This window comes from Dendropsophus ebraccatus, chromosome 11, assembly GCF_027789765.1.
Source record: "Dendropsophus ebraccatus isolate aDenEbr1 chromosome 11, aDenEbr1.pat, whole genome shotgun sequence".
In the NCBI taxonomy this organism is placed as follows: Eukaryota; Metazoa; Chordata; class Amphibia; order Anura; family Hylidae; genus Dendropsophus; species Dendropsophus ebraccatus.
The window spans coordinates 16375589-16390706 of NC_091464.1; the positions used below are offsets into that span (position 1 = coordinate 16375589).

At 45.8% G+C, this 15118-nt stretch overlaps 1 long non-coding RNA gene across 1 annotated transcript in view; it reads right to left on the reverse strand.

The window, feature by feature from the left end:
• Positions 1-389: 389 nt before the first annotated feature.
• The window catches only part of LOC138767891 (uncharacterized), a 51823-nt gene continuing 37094 nt past the window's right edge, over positions 390-15118 (reverse strand). The window contains exon 5 of the long non-coding RNA XR_011358871.1: positions 390-1622. This is a non-coding gene — a long non-coding RNA (uncharacterized lncRNA). The remainder of the gene's footprint in view (positions 1623-15118) is intronic.

Below are 15118 nucleotides of genomic sequence, written 5' to 3' on the forward strand. Positions count from 1 at the left end.
AGCCCCCTTTTTTTTTTTTTTTTTTAATAAATATGCTATATATAAATCGGAAAATGTAAGCATTTCCTCTCTAATTTAGTACTAAAGCTCGGCCCTTTTTTAAAGTGGTGGATTTGGTCAGAGAGTTCTCAGAATCTGATGATTTCTCATTAATAGAAAATATGGCGGCTACCTCACATCCTTAGGCCCCGTTCCCACTGAGGAAAGGTAGCGGAATTCCGCAACGGGGCCTTAGGGATAGGGCCTTTCCTGGAACAGTACAAGCTTTTGTAATAATAACAGAGTGATCTGAAATCGTGCTGATATTAGAGGTTAATTCAGTTATAAAAGATTCAAGGATTCCTGGATAATGGGAAAACTTTTATTACTTGCAGAATATTCAGCCTGATAAATGTGTTGTTAGTAGAATAATGTGGATGATATTAAACGGAAAATTATCTAGTTCTGCCTGAGTATAAAGCAGGGGGGCATAGTTTCCCCCTATATTGTAGATACCCCCCTGTTTCTCCATATAGTTGTTAGGATACCTTTGTGCCCCCATATAGTAGTTAGCCCCCAGTGACCCCATTTCGCAGTTAGCCCATGTGCCCCTATTTAGTAGTTAGGCCCCTCTGTGTAAGTAGGATCCCCGATGTAGCTATCTCCCTTGCAGCTAGACCCTCCAGTAGATAGGATTGCCCATGTAGCTATCTCCCCCTGCAGGTATTCTCCTCAGTATGTAGGTAATCCCACCCCAGTAAGTAGTATTCCCTATGTAGGCATTCTCCTGTAGGTAATCCTCAGCTGTAAGCCACCCAGTACACAGTAAGCCCCATATAAGCATCCCCCTGCCGGTAATTAACTCGATTTTTAGCCTCCCCCAGTACATAGTATCTGACATCTGAGGCTCCTCGCTCTGGCAGAGCACCATATTTGACTGTAAGCACTCATTGTGAGCACTAAGTGCAAGGGCCCATGGTCAGTCCATATTACACTCCTGCAACGTGACACCTATTAGACTTAAATGAGTAATAGAAAAGGTTTTCCACTTCTTCTAGTGTATAGTTCAAAATTTCATCATGGCCTTCAAATTTAAAGTAGGCCAGGAAGGTCTGATAATGGCGAGCAAAGGGGGCCAACATGCACAGAGGAGCCTCATTCTTTATAGGGGGAGGGGAGGCACAGAGGGGCCTATCAATTATATGGAGTATAGAGGGGCCTAACAGTAAAAAAGTACACAGTGTGGTATACTTTTGTTACAATGGTTACTGGCAACATACTTTACTGTATACTGTGGCGTACATTGCAGCTTTTTGTCTGAGGTTTACACTGAAAAATTCTCTGCAGAATGAAGGCTCCAGTGCAGTGTGAACAGAGGCTAAAGGGTATGTAAAAAGTATTGGAGGTTAATGCATGTATTGCACTGAACACTCATAATAGGCTAACGTTGCTGTCCTGCAGAGCTTACTTTTCAGCTTGTGCTGCATTTATCTCTTAATTATCAGCGGGCAGGATTACAATAAGAGATATCATACGGGGAAGATAATGCACACAATTGACAATAGATGATGGGGACATCTCCTCTTCTCTTTCCCCCTTCCAGTACACATAAGGCTATGGGCTGTTTTCTTACATCCAGTTGCCTGCAATAAAAAGGAAAAAGTGATCTTCTTGTTTGCCTTATTAGATGACGTGAACCGGGAAACAACCTACAGGAGGGATACCTACATGGGGATGCTACTTACTAGGTGGGCAAATACCGGGAGGGCACTACCTACAGGAGGAGATAGCTACAGAGGAGATGCTACTTACTAGGGGCCTACCAGCACAAAGAGGCCTAACTACTATATGGGGGGGACAGAGGAGACCTAACTACTATATGGGGGCACAATGGGGCCTTACTATTATATGGGGACACAGAAAGGCCAATATACTATATAAGGACACAAGGGGCACCTAATTACTATATGGGGCACAAAGGGGCCTAATGCTGAATGTGCTGGAACAATTAACCTAAAATCCAGTCCAAGTCCAACTCTTCACCAGCCATAATGGCAGGTTAGGGCAGTTAGGCAGTAGGATAGAGTATAGGGTTACAAAGTACTCCAAGAGGGGAAAGCCAGAGATACAATATGTGAGTTGCAAACCCATTTGGTATGCGGGTCTGAGCTGGGCTGGATGGAGAAGAAAGGAGAAGCAGATGACTCCAATAAGAGAGGACATCACCTATGAGTTATTGGATGTAATTGATATGTTTTCCGCCTGTTTCTGTACCTTCTGAGTTCTACAGAGTGCACACATTAAACTTGTATATTCTATGGTCATTGTATGCCGTCTTATTGTTAGTCTTAGTATGGTGTTAATATTTGTCCACAGGGGTTAGTATATAGATTATTATTCAGTTACTGTTGATAGTATTAAATTGGTAATAATTAGTAGTAATTTTAGTTTAAAGGAGAAATCTGGTGGATTATAAAATCCAGCAGGGGCAAAATTGATTACAAGTAATAACTTACCTCTCCCCGTGCCAATGGTGAGCCTCCACTGGGCTCCAGGATCTCCGGAGCTAACATGTCACGCCCAGGCTGATTGACTGGCCGCTCAGCCAGTCAATGACTGGGGCAGGACGCCACTCTAGTCACTGATTAGCTGAGCAGCCAGTCCATCAGCCGGGACAGGCCTTTTCCCTTCGAGTCATGAAGTCATTACAACTAGGTGGGAAATGCCTTCTGGCAAGGGTCCTGTGGCCGGTCCCGCCATTTACCGCAGGCACAGGGAGAGGTAAGTTATGCTGTTTTTGCACGGAACGATTATCGTGCGAATTTGCATGATAACGATCGAATTCAGATGATAATCGTACGTGTAAACGCAGCGAGCGATCGAATTACGAGCGAGAAATCGTTCATTTTGATCTTTGAACATGTTCTTAAATTGTCGTTCGCAAAAAATTCGCAGATTGTTCCGTGTAAACAGTCGTTCACCGATTTTACCTATGTGCGAGATAGGCTTAAGCGATGGCAAAACGATCGCAAAACGAATTTTCCATATGATATATTGTTCCCTCTAAGCGCTGATCGTTATAAAAAAAAAATGTTACTTCGAAATCGTTAATCGTACGATCGGGCAAATTATCGTTCCATTTAAACGCAGCATTAGTACTTGTAATCAGTTTCCCCCTGCCCCTGACAACTGACAGATTTTATAATTCGCCAGACTTCTCCTTTAAAGGAGAAATCCGGACCCCATCTAAAAATCTAGTGCAGGCAGGGGATAGGGGAACATAATAAACAATATATACTTACCTGTCCCCTTGCCCTCACAGCACAGCGCCACAACTCCTGGACCCCGCAGACCTCCTGCAACTTCTGCTCTTGCAGCGTCCAGCCCAGATGAGAAATGGTAGCTAAGCAAACCAGTGACTGGGTGGGACACTGCTGCAGTCACTGACTGGTGGAGCTGCCAGGATGTACTGATGCAGGAACCCGGGAGAGATTGAAGACCGGCAGCTGTTAGTGTGCTGTTCACGTGGCCCTGCCGGGCACAGAGACAGGTAAGTATAGATTTTTTATTATGGTCCCCCCTGTCCCTTGCCTGGGGACCCAGAGTTCTTCTATAAGGTATGATGGTATTTAATCAGTATGTGGCAGTAATATTTGGTAATGATATCTGGGTATTATTTGATCCTTGTATAGTGCTACTTACACTATGACTTTACACTTCAGATTCCAGTGCAGCATCATATTTGTCATTGTAGTCATTGTCACTACTGAACACCAGGACTCGCCTAATGTTTCACCACCACAATTTACTTTTTATGCAAGGTAATTGCACACTGTTAATGGAATAAAATGTAATGTCATACCCTAATATTCTGACTGTCCTATATAAATTAATATGACAAGCAGGGTAAGGGGAGTATGGAGCAGGCATTGGCTGCTAATGGCCGACACCAGTAATCCCACTGATGCCAGTCATTTAACCCTCTTAATGCCACAATCAACAACAATCACCGCATTTAGGTGGTTGTCTGACAGATGCTCACCCTGTCAGATCTCCCATCAGCAATGTAATTGGTGGGTACAGGGTGAAATCCGGTTTGATACGGTACATGTAAAGCTACCCCAAGGTTCCTAGTAGAGTAACGATTTTACAGATCAATACAATGTAATAACATTGCATTGAGTTGTAGAAGCAGTCAAATGATTGCTTATGAAAGTCTCCTAACGGACTCAAAAAAATGTTTAAAACATTCATGCTGAAATAAAAAATTTTAATCACCTCCTTTTTCCTATTTTGAAATTTAAAAAAGGCAAAATTCATAAATTTAGTATTTTGAAGAAATATCAGAACTGTTAAAATATAATATTACTGATGCCATATGGTGATCCACTTACAGTAAAAAACAAAACAAAAACAAATGCCCACATTTATTATCACATCAGATCCCAGAAATAAAAATTAATCAAAAGCCATCAATCTATCCCAAATTGGTACCGATAAAAAATACAGATCATGGTGCAAAAAAAATTAGACCACACAGAGAAAAATAAACCCTCCAAAAGTGGAAGATTGTAAGTTTCTTTTTTTCTCAAATTTTAGATTGCAAATATTTTTTTCCCAGTTTCGCTGTACATTTTATGGTCAAATAAAAGCTGTCAATGCCAAGTAGAATTGGTCTTGCAAAAACAGGTCCTCATATGGCTCAGTTTATGGACAAATAATTGAGAAAATTGAAAACAAAGAACATTTTCCAGTCTTGAAGGGGTTAACGTGAATATTTCCAGGGCGTGTGAGAATGTACAGATTTATAGTAAAACCTAAATAAAAGCAAACAAATGTGTCTTATACTTCAGGAGATCAGTATGTAAAGAATTCTGAGAGTTGGAATGAAAGCTCTTCAGGTAAGATGCAATTATTGAAGAATAAAGTCAGTCAAAGGTCATGGTAATAATCTACCATCAAGTCTAGTGCTGAGCGAACTTCCAGTTTCTGTCCGGGTAGCTTCTCTGAACCCCAAGGCTTGGCAGTTATTTCCCTGGGGGGCTTTACATAGACTGGCGTACTCGTACTTATCTTATATTAGGCCCCGCCCACTTTTTCCTGGCAGGATTCACTAAGAGGCGCACGCGTACCAAATCTACACCTGGTTCCAGCAGGTGTAGATTTGCGTCATGTTTTGCGCCTGCAAGCAGGCGTAAATCATAATAAATTAGGTGCAAGAGGAGGCCATCGGGCCGCCCATCGAGCAAGCCGGGTGTACGGCAGGCATGCGCCAGGGAGAAGGGGCGAATCTGCACCTTCTGCCTCTGGCGTACGCCTCTGGCGTACCTTTCATAAATCTCCCGCCCTTTGTCTGGAGAAGTTGGTTGCCATCCTAGCCTATGGACGTATTCATGTCTTCAAGAACTTCCAAGGGTAGCATCCAACTTTTACAGAAGCAGGGAGTTAAAGCGACTCCGTACCCACAATCTGCCCCCCCCCCCTTAAACCGCTTGTACCTTCGGATAGCTGCTTTTTAATCCAAGATCTGTCCTGGGGTCTTGTTCGGCAGGTGATGCAGTTATTGTCCTAAAAAACAACTTTTAAACTTGAAGCCCTGTGTCAAATTGGCATGGACTAGAGTGTCTGTGCCCTATTCCTGCACCGCCTCTCCGTCCCTCCTCCCCGCCCTCCTCATCATTAGGATTGCCCCAGGCAGGATTACTCCTAATGATCACCTGTCTGAACACTGCACATGTGCTGGATAGTTAAGGCACCTGTGCAGTGTTCAGACAAATGATGAATAGGAGAAATCCTTCCAGGGGCATTCCCAATGATGAGGAGGGATGGAGAGGCGGTGCAAGCCTAGGGCATAGACAAATAGAAACCCAGGACAGATGTTGAAATAAAAGCAGTTATCCGATGGTGCAAGCAGTTTGGGGGGGGGGGCAAATTGTGGGTACAGAGTCGCTTTAAATGCTGAGCATTCGGGTGCAGAGAGGTTTCCAAATCCAGGCAGAAAAGGTTTGATCAACACTAATCATAGATATTTAGGGTATGTTTATATGAGGGATTTCAAGCTGAATCCACACTTAATTTTACACGTATTCCGCTTGAAATTCTGCCTGTAAAATATGGACAGAGCAATGTACCGTTGTCTTGAATGGGATTTCCGCTGTGTTGTTCACATGGCAGAATTTTACGCAAGGAATGTTCTGCCACCGATCCGCTTTCTGCCCAAAGAATTTGCAATGTCAATGGTTTGAGCGGATTCCACTAGAGAAATCCCATAGAAGTCATTGGGGCTTTGAATTTCCACGCCAACTAAAGAAGAGGAAATTTTCGTCAGGAAACCTTCCTTTTCAATTTCTCACCTATTTCTCAGTGTCAACATACCCTCAGGGAGGTTGGGAATGGGGGGGTATGGGTTATGGTCACCTACTCTCCATCTCTGGGACTAAGAACTAAGGGCACTCAGTCTAAACGCTCTAAACCAGGGATGTGGAACCTTCGGCCCTCCAGCTGTAGCAAAACTACAATTCCCATCATGCTTGGACAGCCACAGCTTCGCTTTGGCTGTCCAGGCATGATGGGAATTGTAGTTTTGCAACAGCTGGAGGGCTGAAGGTTCCCCATCCCTGCTCTAAACAGTGGTTACTGTTGAGGACATGCCACTCCCGTGACTGCTATCATTACAGCATATGCTATAGCTGGCAGCGGGGATGTGTTCTCTGTCTGTCGTCTCACTGTATATTATTTGTATATCTATATTTATATTGGCTTCCACTAAATTGAGCATTATGCACTAGCGCCAGAATCTAACACACAGACGATGCCACAGACTCTCTACTCCTGTCTGCCGAGGCTTGGCCATGGTGGGATAGAGAGAAGACGCATACAGCACACAGAGAAGAAAGCTGAAAGTAATCCAGTCCCATGCCATTAATATTACATGAACATGGAACATATGCACGGCCTGTGGTTTCATCCTGACTTACTTGCTTATTAAAAGTGCAACCATTTCTTTTAACTATAGATCAATATTTTTTTTTTTAGTGATCAAACATTTGTACCCTTTAATTTAATTATTGGCAGCAATACATCCTCTATTAAAGGGGTACTCCGGCAAAAACTTGTATCAGAAAGTTATTCAGCTTTGTAATTTACTTCTGTTTAAAAATCTCAAGTCTTCCTATACTTATCAGCTGCTTTATGCTCTGCAGGAAGTAATGTATTTCCATTCTAATACAGCGCTCTCTGCTGCCACCTCTGTCCGTGTCAGGAACTGTCCAGAGCAGCAGCAAATCCCCACAGAAAACCTCTCCTGCTCTGGACAGAGGTGGCAGCAGAGAGCTCTGTGTCAGACTGGAAAGAATACACCACTTTCTGCAGGACATACAGCAGCTGATAAGTACTGGAAGATTATATTTTTCAATAGGGGTAAATTACAAATCTGTAGAACTTTTTGACACCAACTTTTAGGACGCATGTTTACTCCATTTGTGCATTTCTCTACTGGGGCTCATCTTATAAGAATGCTTCCTTTATAACAAGCGATGGGCCTGTATGAGAATCTCAGAGATGAACCTCAGCTGATGGCAGACTTCTTAGCTGAGGGCAGACTTCCTTTTGGAATTTGTCTCCAATCATCCCAGGCTGACGCAATAACGGGAAAGGCAAACAAGCAGGGCATTATTATTGGCACGCTGTTCAGTTGGCATTCTCTGCCAGTTCTTTATATGATTATTATAACCTTCCCTAATGAATATATTGTGAAATATCCTTATTTCTTAGGGAGGCATGTATTAACATGGTGCTCTAGTCTGCTGTAGTGCCGATGTACTGGGAGTATACTCAGTGGATTATAATTTGGGGGGATAGAAGATGATTTTCCAATATTGGGCACAAATAGAGAAGTAAAAGAAGAGTGTTATCTGCGGAGTACCCCCTTAAGACATGGCATGGACTCCCTGGGAGATTCTTACATAGTAACATAGTTAATACGATTGAAAGAAGACAAGAGACCATCAGATTCAACCTAGAGAAACCCTATTGTGTTGATCCAGAGGAAGAATTTCTTCCCGACTCCAATGGGAATTATCTTAAGGTATAGAGAATTAGCTTTGTTTCTTTCCCGATACTTTACCTGGTGCCATTTTCTGATCTGGGTGATACTGTGATGAGTGGATGAGAAGTAAGTGAGGGCACGGAGTGGGGGGCGCAGCCTTAGCCCAGGCCCAGCATGACTAGGTCAGTTGTGGCAGGGGGTAGGGGTTTAAAAACTAGATAATTTATGGTGTGGGAGACAAGGGAGGGGTATAAAGGGTTAAAAGTGGTTCAGGAAGGGTCAGGACAGATTGTTAAGGAAGGGAGGGGTCATTAGATCACTTACCAGGGGTGGAGCTAACGTTCCTATAAGAAGAGGTGAAGACAACATGGAGCGTTAGTTTCGCGCCGGACCCGCTTCAGCCCACCTGCCCACCCTATATATCAGCATTCTGAATGTATGGTCATGTATGCACGTCAAAGTGGAGTCGGTTAAAGGGGGGCCTGGTAAAAGGATGGTACTACCCCACTTGTAAGTTTTGGTGATATAGGGTAGGACCCGGGGAACGGCGATGTGGTACTTGTCAGCTCCTAAGTCGGTGCGGTCGGCTAGGGGATAAGTTTCAGCAATGGTACTGCTAGATGGCGCCATGCCAGACTTCCCTTGTTGTGCGAATCTGCATATGTTCTATGTTTTGCACAGATTTACTCTGCCCGAGTTTCTACAGAAGAGATGCCTGAAACAGGTTGTGTCAAGAAAAACACCTGGTGCTGGGACTAGTCAAGATAATGTAGGTGGGAGGAGGGCCAGTACTCTTGGCAAAAGGTTTATTCAAATGTCTGGCATTGCAGATAAAAGCTACAATCAGAGGTTCCCAAAGGTTCATGTAGATGGCAAAGTCTGCTCCACACTTGTAGTTGCTATAGAGCTATACTACGCACTGATCTCAGTGAGTGGTACCTATTTGACCCCTAGATGACATAGGATGTACCAGTACGCCTAGGATCAGGGGCGTAACTAGAAATGGCTGGGCCCCATAGCAAACTTTTGATTGGGGCCCCAACCCCCTCAATCGACCACTACGCCATAAACACACTCAGCTCCACACAGGTTGTATACACCATATAAATTACAGTACAGTTATATTAAGTGACTCACAGGGGACGTCTTCTCTGATCGGAGTTCTTCCCTTTTCATCTTCTCCATCTGCCCTGTGCCGTTATGAGAACTTCTCCGAGCCACGAATCCACAGAATCTGCCAGACAGACATATTAGACTCCTCACTCTGGCACCATCCTTATCTCTATACACACTGCACATCTGTACTGTCCCCTTTACACCCTCATTTAGTGGGTAGCCCTGACTCTATGTGACCCCCTAATAATATATGCCCCCCTCTGTGTATTCCCTCTCCCCCTATGTTGCCCCCCCCCAAATAGATGGCCCCTCTCCCCCCATGTTGCCCTCCTTATAGATGGCCCCCTCTCCCCCCACCCTCCCTTATAGATGGCCTCCTCTCCCCCTCCATATAGATGGCCTCCTCTACCCCCTCCCTTATAGATGGCCTCCTCTCCCCCCTCCTTATAGATGGCCCCCTTTCCCCCCACCCTCCCTTATGGATGGTCCCCTCTCCCCCCACCCTCCCTTATAGATGGCCCCCTCTCCCCCCACCCTCCCTTATAGATGGCCCCCTTCCCCCTCCCTTATAGATGGTCCCCTTCCCCCCTCCCTCATAGATACCCCCCTCTTCCTCCCCACCCTCATAGATGCCCCCTCTTTCCCCCTACCCTCATAGATGCCCCCCTCCTTCTCCCCACCCTCATAGATGCCCCCTATTTCCCCCCACCCTCATAGATGCCCCCCTCCTTCCCCCCACCCTCATAGATGCCCCCCTCCTTCCCCCCACCCTCATAGATGCCCCCCTCTTTCCCCCCCCACCCTCATAGATGGCCCCCTCTTTCCCCCCCACCCTCATAGATGCCCCCCTCTTCCCCCCCCACCCTCATAGATGCCCCCCTCTTCCCCCCCACCCTCATAGATGCCCCCCTCTTCCCCCCCCCACCCTCATAGATGGCCCCCTCTTTCCCCCCCACCCTCATAGATGGCCCCCTCTTTCCCCCCCACCCTCATAGATGGCCCCCCTCTTTCCCCCCCCCCCTCATAGATGCCCCCCTCTTCCCCCCCCACCCTCATAGATGGCCCCCTCTTTCCCCCCCACCCTCATAGATGGCCCCCTCTTTCCCCCCCACCCTCATAGATGGCCCCCTCTTTCCCCCCCACCCTCATAGATGGCCCCCCTCTTTCCCCCCCACCCTCATAGATGCCCCCCTCTTTCCCCCCCACCCTCATAGATGCCCCCCTCTTTCCCCCCACCCTGCAGGCTGATAAAAAAAACAAAACTTAACTCACCTGACAACACGCTCCCACGTCGATCCTCACTTCTCCTGGTCTGTCCTCGGCTGCTGCGCGGCTGCCGGGGGTGTCGCGTCTTATCCCCGGCAGCGCTCGCATCCCAGAGCTCCCTGCGCGCCGGAACCGGAAGTCAGGGCCCAAGGCGCGCAGGGAGTTCTGGGATGCGCGGCTGCCGGGGATAAGACGCGACACCCCCGGCAGCCGCGCAGCAGCCGGGGAGAAGACGGAGCCCGACTCTTGTGACCGCAAGCAAAACAATGCTTGCGGTCACAAGCGTGATTGATCGGGAGGGCCCCGCGGGCCCCCCTTCGTGGCCACTGCCTGGACCCCAAACAGCTGTAGCACCCGGGAGGCCTGCTCGGCCGCCGGGTGCTACAGGCTATGTGAGCTCCGGGGGCCCGCGCCACGGGCCCCCGATACGGCGGGGCCCCGTAGCGGCCGCTACGGCTGCTACGGCGGTAGTTCCGCCAGTGCCTAGGATGCCTGTCCCCAGACAACCCTGGGCGTACCGGTAGGTTCTGTGTTATGAAGTGCGCTCCGGAGCGGAGCGCTTCATAGGAGGTGGGGGCCATCTGCAATCAGTAGCCAGGCCCTCACCATTAATGAAAGGCTGCAGCTATCATGCCACAGTGTGTCATTAACCCCTTAAGCGTTTAAGTGTAAGTGACAGGGGCAGGACTGCCAGAGGTCTCTTACCTTCCTCTGGGCGGTCTAATCAGCATTCTGTTGCTTGAGTCTGCCACAGGCTGGCTCAATAAGCAGGGAGCCTATAACACTGATCAATGCTATGCCTATGGCACAGCATTGTACAGTGTTTGCAATCTAATGATTGCAGGTAAAAGTACCCCATGGGGACTTAAAATGTGTAAAAAATAAATAAAAAAAGTAAAAATGTTTTGATAAATACCCCCAAACCCCTCCCCTAATAAAAGTTAAAATCACCCCCCCCCCTTTCCCATTATATAAATAAAACATAGAAAAATAAATAAATGAACATATTATATACCGTAGCGTGCGTAATCTATTAAAATGTAACAATCGTCATCCTGTACGGTGAACGGTTTAAACAAAAAGAGGGAAAAAAGCACCAGGATTACCGAATCTTTGTTACATTATATATATAAAAAAATTAATAAAAAGTGATCAAAACGTCGGATCTACACAAATATGGTATTATTAAAAACTAGAGATCATGGCGCAAAAAAAGACACCGCATACAGCCCCATAGATGAAAAAATAATCTTCAGAATGGTGCCAGCCAGGAAACTACATTTCCCATCATGCATCTCCCTGATTGGTCCGTTTGTGTACTCGCCCCCTTAGCTTTCTTCCCTGCCCACTGCTGTCATTACTATTGCACAGTAAACACAGGACTGTTTTTTTTCACTGATTTTGCATCACATCACCCCGGTATGTATTCCATACTAGCTGATGATGTAGCAGAGCTGACGCATGCATGGTGTAGCTATGTGTTTCATAACGGGCATCTGTTTACCGGGGGTAGGGAATGTAGTGTAGGCTTAGATCTCTGCTTGCTGACTGTGAATGAAAACATTCTAGTTCCATTCAGACTCCAAGAACATCTAAAACACTTACAATATACAGAGGTGTGACACAAAAACAGGCTTATATGCCTGCATTCACTGACAGCAAGCTGAGATAGAGCTATAACTTTTTTATTACAGAAACCTAGGCTCAGGGACACATGTAAGTCTACGGAAGCAGCACAGGTGCATGGAGATTATGCAGATAATGTCTCCTCGGGAGTTGGGTTACCAAGTCAACAGACAGCTAACCCAGCCCCCAGAGAGGAGTTCACCTGTCCTGTGACTACAAAGGGAGGGGGGGAAGAGGGAGCTGAGCGTGGTCAGAGAGGACACTGATCACTGGCTCTTTTACATGGGCCAAACATTGGAACGGTTTTCTGGGGGGGGGCATCTTTTTCTCCAAACGTTGGTTCCCTTGGACCATTTTAAAAGGAAATTTTTAAAAGGAATAAAATTCATACCTCTTCTATTCATGTTAGTCCCCCTTTAGTAACCCCTTTAATTTCCTCTTTGTTTTTTTCTTTCACACTGTTTGAGTCATGTTAGATGATTTTATGTAATTATTATGTAGTTGTATGTAATGTACGTGTGATCCCTCTGCTAAACCTTTGTGCTTATTTGCTTTTGTTTCACTACAATGCAGTTGTCTCATCTGCTTTTATCATTTTGATTGAATTCCTTTTTTCTCTTTGTATTGGAAAAAACCTTTTCAATAAAAATTATTTGAAAAAAGCAGTTAGGCTAAGGCTTGGTTCACACTGCGTTTTTGCAGTCCGTATATCGTATCTGTTTAACCCCCTCCCACCGCTCCACAGTTAACTTAAGTCGCTACAGCCTATGCCTGAGGCTGCAGCAATGTTATTTAATGATCCAGGATGACACAGGCGCAAGAGCTGTACCTGTGTCATCCGCTGCAGGTCCCAGCTATCAGTGATAGCCGGGGACCCGCCGCAACTGCAGCATCTATAGGGGTAACAGTTGTTGAGAGTTAACCCTATAGATACTGCAGTCAGCCCGACTGCAGCATCTATAGAGCTGCTGACAGAGAATTCTCCCTCTACAGAGGGCGAATTCTCTGTTCTGTGTCCATCGGGGCTCTGCGAAGTGATCGCAGAGCCCCAATGGTAGCCATGGAAACCGGAAGCCTGAGGCTTTCCTGGCTAAGGAGGCCGGCGGGGGGACGGAGGGAAGGCAGGGCGCGCGGCTGTGAGCTCTGTCCCCTCCCCTCTCTCCCCTGCCGCTGTCACAAGATTGAAACAGCGGCAGGGGACAGCGGAGAGGGGGTAGACATAGGGACATCAGCTTATGGGATCATTATGATCCCATAAGCTGATATTCGAAAACGGCCTGGGCATTGAGGAATCAATCACCCCAGGTCGTGAAAGGGTTAATAGAAAAAATAGAAGCATTTGTGGGAATCTGTTTGGATCCGTTCCTCCATCCACTTCCGTTATAAGAAAAAAAAAGCTTAAAAAGGTTCCTTTTATTTATTTTTTTAGAACACACAAAATGGGGTTGACCATGTTTTTGTGTACATTTAAAGTAACCATTAAAAAAAACGGATCCGTTAAACAGGCTGCTAAAAAACAGTGTCAACCTAGTCTTAGCAGGATAGGAACATGGACACCAGTGGACCTTTGGTGCGACCACTACCTCTATATCCCTTATACCTATAATCCTACAGTGCCTTTGGATTAGTGGTTTCTAACTGGGGTGCCACGAGAACCTGCCAGGGGTGTTGCAGGATCCTGGTGGGAATTGTGACACTGTCACTTTAAGATCCTTCTGTACAGCTTCTAGGGATGCACCATTCACTTTGATGTACTTACCGCTCAGCCAATCACTGGTTGCAGTGGTCCGATGGATTAAGCGGCTTGTCACCTTAGAGACCGGCTGAGAAGTACCAGCGGTGGCTGCGGGGACCGGGCAGAAGCGAGAAGAACACGACGAGCGCGGAGAGGTATGTATAAGGTTTATATATGTGCACCCGGCAGCTGATGATTTTTAGGCTAGAATAAACGACAACGATCAGCCAAGGATCGCTTCATCAGCTGATCACGGAGCGATAATTGCCTGATTTGGCAGATTATCGCTCCATGTAATAAGGCCCTGAACAGAGTAATTGTAACTGGATAAATCGTCCTGGTGGTCTGGGCCAGATGGAGACTAAAAGGAAAAGTGACACCTCAGATTAAAGACAACGTCAACTGTAAGTCACTTTTTTTTGTATCTTGTCGAACGCTATTTGGTCGGGGTGCGCCGAGGTAAAACATTTTTCCAAGGGGGTGCCCGAGGTGGAAAAGGTTGGGAAACACTGCTTTATATATTTCATCACTTACAATGGTTGATGTTATCGCTCCAAATAGCCTTTAAGTACTGCAATGACTCTTCACACACTTTACATAGTCATTTATAGCCTCTAAGGAAGCTCATAAAATACAAAATAGACCATATGAAAGTGGAATAAACAGATCGTGATTTTTATTAAAGTACATAGAGCTCTGTCCATATCATCCCAGGAAATCCTCCCAGTAGGCCAGTAGGTCATGCATTCAGGATATTGTTTCACAAATAATACGAGGATTATTCTTTAACCGCTTGAGGGCACATCCATTGGGCCAAGAAGACAACGATTTTTAGGTTTTTGCATCACTACATTACAAGCCATAACTTAACTTTTTTTTCTCTATAATGTACCCATGTTGGTGCTTTCGTGGGATGAGCAGCCTTCTGGTACATATAATGTGTAAAAAAAAATTGACAGCAATTTATAATTGTTTTTTGCAAATTATTTTTTTTATAAAACTCACTATGTGGTATAAATGACATGTTAACTTTACTCCACGTTATCAGTGAGGGATTCAGTATGTTATAACCCTGGGCTGGAGGGTGTTAGTATGTGTGTCTGCACTGAAGGGTGTAAGTGTGTGTGTGTGTGTGTGCACTGGAGGGTGTTAGTATGTGTGTGTGCACTGGAGGATGTTAGTATGTGTGTGTGTGCACTGGAGGGTGTTAGTATGTGTGTGCACTGGAGGGTGTTAGTATATGTGTGTGTGCACTGGAGGGTGTTAGTATGTGTTTGTGCACTGGAGGGTGTTAGCATGTGTGTGTATGTGTGTGCACTGGAGGGTGTTAGTATATGTGTGTGTGCACT